Genomic DNA, 10,199 nt, shown 5'->3' with positions numbered 1-10,199 from the left:
AATTAAGAAAGGTAAAACTCAGTTGTCCCCAAGAACGACAGAAAATAATTCAAATACTTGGATCAGGGTTTCAAAAGTTTTAACATCTTTTTTCCTAAATAAATACAAGTATGGAAGCAATTGATAGTATCTATGATTTGGATGATACTATTATTATCTCAAACTCCACTAAAAAGAAAGATTACTTCAAGGTAAATGCAATAACTGGAACAGACTGGAATACAAATGGTACAAAAAGTTTTGAAATAAATAATCAACAAACCTATTTGAATCTCTCCGAAAGTTTCTTGTTGTGTAAATTTAAATTCACTAAGGCTGGGAATAACACAAACGCTACACTTGTAAATGATTTCTTCTGGAAAATGTTTGATAGTGTGCGATTGTATATTGGAACACAAGAAGTTGAAGCGGTTGATTATGTCTCTGCTGTATCTGAAATGATGAAATTTACACTCTATATACATTCAGTGATAGAATGGGAAAGGGGTCTGTCGAAGGTTTTATTCCTGATATGTCAACGGGAACAAACACAGACCCTGGGTATACTCAAAGGAAAGGAATGTATAATGATGATACAAAAGCAGAAAATAGTTTTACTGTGGCAGTTCCTCTTAAAGGTATATTTGGATTTTGTGATTATGATAAAGTTCTGTATGGTCTTAAAATTAGATTTCAACTACAAAGGAATGATAATGAAAATAGATTGCTTTTTGGTGTTGGTAATGCTTTTGGTGATCAGAATAAATTTGTAATTGTTGAGATGAGTTGGTATATCAGTGAATATACTCCTAATCTTAAAACAGAAGAGATGTTGAATCGAAGACTTAACTCAAAAAACACTCAGTGTATCATACCTCAAAAGAAGATGTCAACACGTTAAACTCAATCAAACTACTTACACGTGGAATTTGGGTGTTCTGGAAGGAAAGCCACGATATCTGTGGATGATTTTTAAAAAGCCAGATGGTGATACTGCGACTGATAAGAATAATGCATTGAGTGATAATGCTAAGGTGAAACAACTTCGCGTTTCTCTAGATGGAACATTTTATCCACGAGATAGATTGGAAATTAATTGGGAAAAAAATGATTTTGCTGAAGCATACAAGTCTTACCAAAAGGTGTGTGAAAGTAATGGAAATAAAGAACCTATTTTGGATATGACAGCATTTAAAAGTTTGTATACAATCTATGCGTTTGACCTGAGGCGCTCAAAAAGAAACTATAAAGTCTAATCGAGGTGGATACTTCCCTATACATTGAAAGAGGAGAGAGTGAAGAAGTTGATACATATTGTTTGCTTTTGGAAGAAACAGAATTGCAGATTAATACAGATAATGGTGTGATGATTAGTCTCACATAATTTTTTGTTAAATAAATGAGTGGCAAAGTACCAACTGGGGGTATATGTTAATCAAATCAATCTTCATAAACTATCATCTTGTGTTCAAAATCAAAAGCCTTGTACGATTAACGTTAATACAATTCAGAGAAAAGGAGCAGTAAGAATTGATGTTTTGCTCACAAGAGAACAGGTTAAAATCTTGAATGACACTGGCTCACTTAAAATTAAAATGACAAAACCAATGTTGAAAAAATATTCAATAAGAGAGACGAGTGGAGGATTTCTCCCATTTCTAATTCCTTTATTTGCTGGTTTAAGTGCGGTTGGAGCATTGACGGGTGGTATTTCAACAGCGGTCAAAACTGCCAACGAAAGGAAGACTCAACTCCAGGCTCAAAAAGAATTGGAAAGACATAACAAAGAGTTGGAGAAACAAATTAGTGGAAGTGGTGTAATTGTAGATTTTGCTGAAAAACTTGAAGGTCTGCCTGATAAAGCGAGATTGTTAGTTGGAGATATGCTTTCTTCTATAGCACAAGCAGGTGTAAAATTAACGAAAAGAGGTAATGGATTATATCTTTCTAATAAATAAATGAGCATTGATGAGTGGTTGAAAGAATTTGGAAAGAATACAACATCAAATTTACAACTTGCCAAATATTGTAAGAAATTAAAAATTCATAATGTGGTTATTTGTATGAGAGATGAATTAACAAATGTGTCGAAACATACAAAGAATATTATTATGAACTTAGAAGATAATGATGGGAACGGTTCTCATTGGGTTTGTATTTTTAATAGTCAAGACAAATATTATTTTGATAGTTTTGGTCTTCCACCACCTGTTGAAGTCATAAAATTCTTACAGAATGGTGTTTATCAAACATTTCAAGTCCAAGAATTAAATTCCAAGTGTTGTGGTCAATTATGTCTATATGTGTTATTTCAACTCAACAAAAATAAAAAATTTTATGATATTATTTTTAATCTAATATAAATGACTTATGTTGGTAAAGATGGTTCTATCTTTGGTGTATCTCAAGAACTGGATATTGATTTATCAAATTATTACACAAAGGCACAGGCTGAACGATATAAATATAATATAAACAAAAATATTAACATGAAAAATGCTTATAAATTAAAAAATTATCCAAGCCCGACTGACGCGAATGACTTGGTGAGATTAAGCGATTTATCACAATATATATACTTAAATAAAACGGCTGTGTATTCTAAAGATACAGAAGTGTTGATATTATCTCCAGGTCATACAGAATTCACAGTTCGAATTAAAATAAATTTTTATAAAAAAGGGCGTATCGTCTGTATGAGAATAGAAAAATGGGGTATGATATGAATGATTTAGGGTATAATTGGTCATTTTAAAATTAACCTCGAAGACCTGGAACAATTAAATCAGTCTCGTAAGGAAGAATATTATCCACTTGGTATCGAGAATGAGTTTTGTGGAGCCACGATTAGTAAACAACAAATAAAAGAATTTAATAAGGGTAAATATAATAATGGTTTTGCCCTTGTTTATCTCATGAAAACAGAAAAAACAGGATTATATATAATAAGTAAGGAAATACAAAATGATTTAACTATGGGAAGATGGGGAGGTGTTTCGTGCCATAATATTATTCTATCATATATTTCTAATACATAAATGACAGCAAGAAGGCTTCAAGAAAATTATCATTTCTGTGTTCAAGCATACCTTCAAGAAAAGGGTATTCGGTATTTTAATAAATATGTTCTACAACATAAGAATGAGGTATTTTCAATAAAAGATTGGCATTATGCTGATGTTGATAAACCGACAACTTTAGATTTAATTAGAATGTTAAATAATGAAAAAATTATAAGGTTAAGAAAAGGTAAGGCTCTTTTAGAAATTCAAAAGAAATTTTATTGGTATCCTGTTGTAAAAAAATTATTTTGGATACAGGAATAACAAGAAATCCTGATGAATATGTATAATATTCTATGGGGTGTAAACGATTCAAGTATAGTAAGGGATGAGGAAGGAGTTGAAGAAGAGAGGGAAGAGAGAGAGAAGGAGGAAAGAGAGAGAAGAGAGAGAGGGAGAAGAAAGAGAAGGAGGAAAAGGAGAAGAGAGAGAAGGAGGAAAAGGAGAAGAGAGAGAAGGAGGAAAGAGAGAAGAGAGAGAGGGAGGAAAGAGAGAAAGAGAGAGAGGGAGGAAAGAGAGAGAATGAATAAATATCAAAATATGGAAACCAGTGAGATTCAAAAAGATTGGTGGTATTACAGAAAATAACTCAACCCACCGAGGAGGAAAACAAAGAATTGACAAGTCTATTTGCAATACTTTCGACAAGACTATTAGCATCGACAAGATATGGATTTTAATTCAAGTTTTTTCTTAAATAAATGGAGGAGAGAGTGAAGGCATTTCTAAGGATTCTTTATGTTTTAAAAATTAAGATTCAAATGTGCATGTTGGAAACTAAAAAGGTTTTTGCACTCTGCAGGAATTTTTCTCATAAATAAATGAGTTATTGTCTCAAATGTAAAAAGAAAACTAATACTAAAAATATTTCATATATTAAAAGTAAAAATAACAAGGATAAACAAAAGGTAGATGTTATGTGTGTGCATCAAAAAAAAAAATCAATTTATCTCCAAACACAAACTCGGAGGAGATATACAAAAGTTTTTATCAGGAAGTAAATTTACAACTACTGGAATACCAGGGGAATTACATCTTCCAGGTTATTCTTTCTGTGGTCCAGGCACAAACTTAGATAAAAGATTAGATGAGGCAGACAATCCTAAATCCTGGAGTAAACCAATCAATAGAGTTGATGAAGTGTGCATGAGACACGATATTGATTATGGGAATACCACAACGTTGGAAGAAAAGCATGAAGCGATAGAGAAATGTTGTATAATTTGTCTCTGATACAAAATCCAACCTTGAGAGAAAAAGTTGATAGGTTCATCGTGAAGAAGATGATTAGTGCTAAATTGAAACTTGGACTTGGAAATTCAAAAAACTTATAGGCTCTAATGATGCCATTAAGACTGAAGAAGAGCAATTAGCTGATGAATTACATAAACCAATATTCACAAAGTTTCAGAGAAGGAAAGTTTATTCCAACGAAGTTGATTATATCTGGTCTGCTGATTTGATTGAACTCAATAATGATAATGGGGTACAAGTATGCTTTAACCGTTATTGATTTGAGGAGTAGATATGCGTGGGTTGTCCCTTTAAAAAACAAAACAGGTAATACTCTTATGTTAGCTTTTCAACAGATATTTAATAAAAGTAAGAGAAAACCTAAGAAATTGTGGACTGATGAGGGTAGAGAGTTTTATAACAAGACATTTATGAATTTTTTAAAAAATAACAGTATTACATTATACAGTACCTTTAATGAAGGGAAGGCAGTTGTTGTTGAACGTTTTAATCGTACCTTAAAGAGAGACTATATAAAAAATTCACACACTTCGGTTCACAACAATGGTTATCTTTTATTCAGGATATTGTGGATAAGTATAATGACACGATTCACACGTCAACGAATATGAAGCCATCAGAAACATTTACAAAATTAAAATATGAAAAAGAGATTAATGTCAGAAAACCTAAGTTCAAAGTTGGTGATATCGTAAGAATATATAGGTGGAAATCTCATTTTGAAAAGGGTTTTACTGAACGATGGACGAAAGAACTTTTAAAATTGTTGATGTAATAGATACAGTTCCTTGGACTTATAAAATATATGATTTGGAAGGGAAGAGATTTTAGGTTCATTTTATTCACAGGAATTACAAAAGACAAAACTAAGCAGATAATACACCTTTGTGGACACTAGAGGGACAAGTCCGAGGTGTATTACAGTATATAATGTGTGTCAAGGGGGACGTTCTTAGATCTGTGAACCCCAAACACAGAATCCTCAACTGAATAGTCAAGGCTTAACTTTTGTTTGTGTGTGTGTGCAATGGGAGCAATAGGTTGGCGCTTCACTCCCTCCTACTATACACCGTTGTGGACACTCGAGGGCCAAGTCCGAGGTGTATAACAGTATATAATGTGTGTCAAGGGGGACGTTCTTAGATCTGTGAACCCCAAACACAGAATCCTCAACTGAATAGTCAAGGCTTAACTTTTGTTTGTGTGTGTGTGTGCAATGGGAGCAATAGGTTGGCGCTTCACTCCCTCCTACTATACACCGTTGTGGACACTCGAGGGCCAAGTCCGAGGTGTATAACAGTATATAATGTGTGTCAAGGGGGACGTTCTTAGATCTGAACCCCAAACACAGAATCCTCAACTGAATAGTCAAGGCTTAACTTTTGTTTGTGTGTGTGTGTGTGCAATGGGAGCAATAGGTTGGCGCTTCACTCCCTCCTACTATACACCGTTGTGGACACTCGAGGGCCAAGTCCGAGGTGTATAACAGTATATAATGTGTGTCAAGGGGGACGTTCTTAGATCCTGTGAACCCCAAACACAGAATCCTCAACTGAATAGTCAAGGCTTAACTTTTGTTTGTTGATGTGTATGTGTGTGTGTCCCAACCCTCACATTCAAAATCTCAACCCCAACCCTCACATTCAAAATCTCAACCCCAACTCAATCCTCACCCAACACAATGTCTTTTCAAAATGAGATTTCCACCTATATATATATATTTTTACGTTTTTTTTCTTCTTCCAATTCTGTCTTTTAAGGCTTTCAGGTTTGATGACGTAGAAAGAGGGAGTAAGCCTGCACTTTCTTCCCAGAACAAACAATGTATATTTTTGTTTTTTTCTCTTCTTCCAATTCTGTCTTTTAAGGCTTTCAGGTTTGATGACGTAGAAAGAGGGAGTAAGCCTGCACTTTCTTCCCAGAACTTTCTTGATCTTGCTCCCATCAAGCACCATCCGACAAAGAACTACATCGATAGGTTTAGATCCCAAAGAGTGATAGCAACTCCAAAAGTCTCCAAAATATAAATAAATAAAATAATAATAATAATAAATAAATAAATAAATAAATAAAAGCCCCCAAAAAAGTTTCAAGTGTCCAACATAAACCCAACTTTCCAAGTCTTCAAGGTATAACCACATTCCCGTTGAGTTTCCAAGATATGTATCACATTGTGAGTTATCAATCCAGAACCCACATTTCAAGTATTCAAAGTAAAACCAACTTACAAAGTCTCTTAAGGATAACTCATTTACTGATTTTTTCATTTACTGATTTACTGATTTACTGAACTCCAAGGTAGGCCCCATATTTAGAACCATCTTGGCAGAACCCTTTTCCTGAGTCTCCAAGGTAGTTATTTAAACCATCAAGGCAGAACTCATTTACTGATTTTTTCAAAATTTGTGAGTCTCCAAGGTAGGCCCCATATTTAGAACCATCTTGGCAGAACCCTTTTCCTGAGTCTCCAAGGTAGTTATTTAAACCATCAAGGCAGAACTCATTTACTGATTTTTTCAAAATTTGTGAGTCTCCAAGGTAGGCCCCATATTTAGAACCATCTTGGCAAAACCCTTTTCCTGAGTCTCCAAGGTAGTTATTAAAACCATCAAGGCAGAACTCATTTACTGATTTTTTCAAAATTTGTGAGTCTCCAAGGTAAAACTTGTATTCTGGCTCATCAAGGTATAACTTGTTCAGTGGGTATTGTCTTGATAACTCACAATGAGTACTATTGCTGTAAAACTCTTTTTCAGGATTTTGCTGGTCTCCAAGGTATAACTCTTTGGTTGGGTCATCAAGGACGAACTCGTTCTGTGGGTCTTGGTCGCTCATAAGGTCTTCAACCAAGCCAACAATTTCGCCCCAAGTTGTAGCAAAAGCAGTATTTTCATTTAAGTATTTCAGACACAATTTCCTGTGAGAGAAAATAATAATGTATTAATTAAGTTATTTAATTATTAAATGAGTATGCTTCAATCAAAGTTTGAAAATAGGAAAATAAAAAATCTTACCTCAATAGATAAGAGGTTTGAATCCAGTTCATCAACTTGAAGGTTTAGTTCCATAGAAGACAGAGAGTTCCAAGGAACACCAAAGTCATCCCACTCAAGGTCTTCAGCAAGCCAACAATTCCCCCCCAAGTTGTAGCAAAAGCAGTATTTTCAGATACAATTTCCTGTGAGAGAAAATAATAATGTATTAATTAAGTTATTTAATTATTAAATGAGTATGCTTCAATCAAAGTTTGAAAATAGGAAAATAAAAAATCTTACCTCAATAGATAAGAGGTTTGAATCCAGTTCATCAACTTGAAGGTTTAGTTCCATAGAAGACAGAGAGTTTGAGACAAGCACACAGAACACCATTGCCAGCAAGAACAAATGTTTAAAATGGAGCCTGGGTTTGAAGCTTTTATAGAGAAAGACTGGTGGGTGTGGTTTCCTTTGGAAATTCCCTGGGCAAGCCTAGGCAAGCCTTCATTGGGAAATTTTTCAAAACCATAACATCCTGTAATTTTCTAGTGATTTCTTTGTGAGTCAGAGATGAACTGGAAATGATGTAAGAGTGGGCGGAGCTTAGCAAAAGTAGGCGGAGCTTAGGAAAAGTGGGCGTGGCTTAGGAAAAATACCTTATGAAAAGTGGGCGGAGCTTAGCAAAAGTGGGCGGGGCTTAGGAAAAGTGGGCGTGGCTTAGAAAAAATACCTTGTGAAAAGTGGGCGGAGCTTAGCAAAAGTGGGCGGGGCTTAGGAAAAGTGGGCGTGGCTTAGAAAAAATACCTTATGAAAAGTGGGCGGAGCTTAACAAAAGTGGGCGGGGCTTAAAGAAAAGTGGGCGGGGCTTAACAAAAAATAACCTGTGGCTCAGGAGGTGGTCAAACAAGAGCATTAAGAGAAGTTTATCATTTCGTAATGACACAAATGGGGTATCTTAAAAAATATAAAGATTCAAATGTTTTGTTTGTTAATATTTTAGATGGGGATTATTGTGCAAAGAAAATTAAACTATTGAAGGAATTTGAGAATGAACAAATCTTTATAGGTTCAATGAGTGAGCTGTTCAACCCCCAGGTGTTCAATTCAATGAGGTTCAACCTCCAGGTTAAAAGGGGAGACAAATAAATATACCTTGGGATAAAAAGGGGGGTTTATTTTTAGGGAAAAAAAAAAATAAATCGCTGAAAATCCCCCATTCATTTACATGGGGAAAAGTGAGCCAGAATCAGTATTCTTACCCTACTTATATATATATATATATATATATATATATATATACTGCCTTGTTAAACTCAAGCCTGGACAGGAAGAGGGCATGAAAGAATTCCATTCAGGGCCAGATGTTGACTGTGACAGGAGAGGAAGTCTTTGAGCGATGAATGGAGATTGCTTTGGAAACCATAGGAAGAGAGTTTGGTGAGCAGGGTGGGGTGCTAGACCATATTGAAAGCACACGATATGTCTAGAGAGATGACTGATCTCATGTCTGGCACTGAGGACCTCCCTCCATTGTTGGGAAAGCAGAAGCAGCATGTCCAGGGTAGAGTGAGCTGGTCTGAATCCAAATTGATGATCGGAAATCAAGCAATTGGAGAAGAGGAAGGATTTGATGTTGGAAGCGATGATGGATTCCATGACCTTGCTGATGATTGGGAGAAGGCTGATTGGTCTGTAGTTGCAGGGATCTGTTTTTGCACCTTTTTTATGGCAGAGCAGTAATGTTTCCTGAGTTGCAAGCAAATGGCAGATGATTTTGAGTAAATGAGAGGGTGAATAGAACAGGGAGAGGGTTGAGCAAGAGCAACAGAGCAGTTTTTAGGACAAGTGGGCTGATACTATCTGGACTGGATGCAGAATCTGAGTCGAGGTTTGACAAGGCATGTTCTCACCTTGTCAGGAGAAAAGGACACAAAATCCAGTAACAGCTTGGTGCGACTGCATAAGGTGGGTACACAAACCGATGGGTTGAGGACACAACATCTAAAAGCAAACATGGAGTTTTGGCATTCAGCGTTTTCATGTGCAATGTCAGCTGTGCAGCCATTTGAGGTAAAGGAAGGGATGGAGGGGGAACATACACCAGAAACATACATGTACTAGGGGAACATACATGAATTAGACAGCACCAATGCTTTGCACAGAGTATGGTCCCAATGGATGGATGGATGGATGTGGAATGTTGGCTGAGGCACTTGTGTGAATGACATGAAAAAGGACTGGACTGAAAGTTCCAGTCAACACAAAATTCAGGATGATATTTTTGTGCTCATTATCATGATTATCGTCTATGTTGTCTGCACCCAAGCATGGATATCACATGGTAGGTAGTAGGCCTTCAACATTTTCAAACAATCTTGAATTTCACATGTAAGTATTCTTCAACAAGCTCGTGGTTCTTTCCAGTGAATAGGAATTCCTGGAAAATAGCAAGAAATTGATTTGGGATTCCTGCCTTTTCCCAGTTTTGGGGTTTGGGCTCTGAAAATTTGGCCTCAATCCATCTCAAATGGCAAGTGTCAATGTGCTTGTGCAGTGTGCTTTGTGCACCTCCTTTCCCAACACGAAAGAAAGTCACAATTTGTATTTTATGGCTTTGAAAGCCATCACACAACTAAGTTGGCTGGATAAGAAATGTGTGCAATGCTAAAAGCAAAGTGCAATGTGACAAGCAAAAAAGCAATGCATGCTTCATACAAAGTTACATCATGATTGGATGGAAAATGCGACCGGCGTTCCAAAATATCTGTTTTCTGCAGGCACGGGTTGCAGTACTCCGACATTACACAGCATATTCCTAGTTTGCTGAGCATATGGGTACAGGGTGATCCAAAATTATAGGTTTCATGTAGCAGGAATAAATAGCCTCGACTTAGCTTCGTTTGGTCTCTGCCAAACTATGAGGAATCGG

The sequence above is a fragment of the Eptatretus burgeri genome, chromosome 4, assembly GCF_056783735.1.
Source record: "Eptatretus burgeri isolate ZD-2024b chromosome 4, Ebu_testis_v1, whole genome shotgun sequence".
Lineage (NCBI taxonomy): Eukaryota > Metazoa > Chordata > Myxini > Myxiniformes > Myxinidae > Eptatretus > Eptatretus burgeri.
This window is presented reverse-complemented; position numbering follows the sequence as displayed.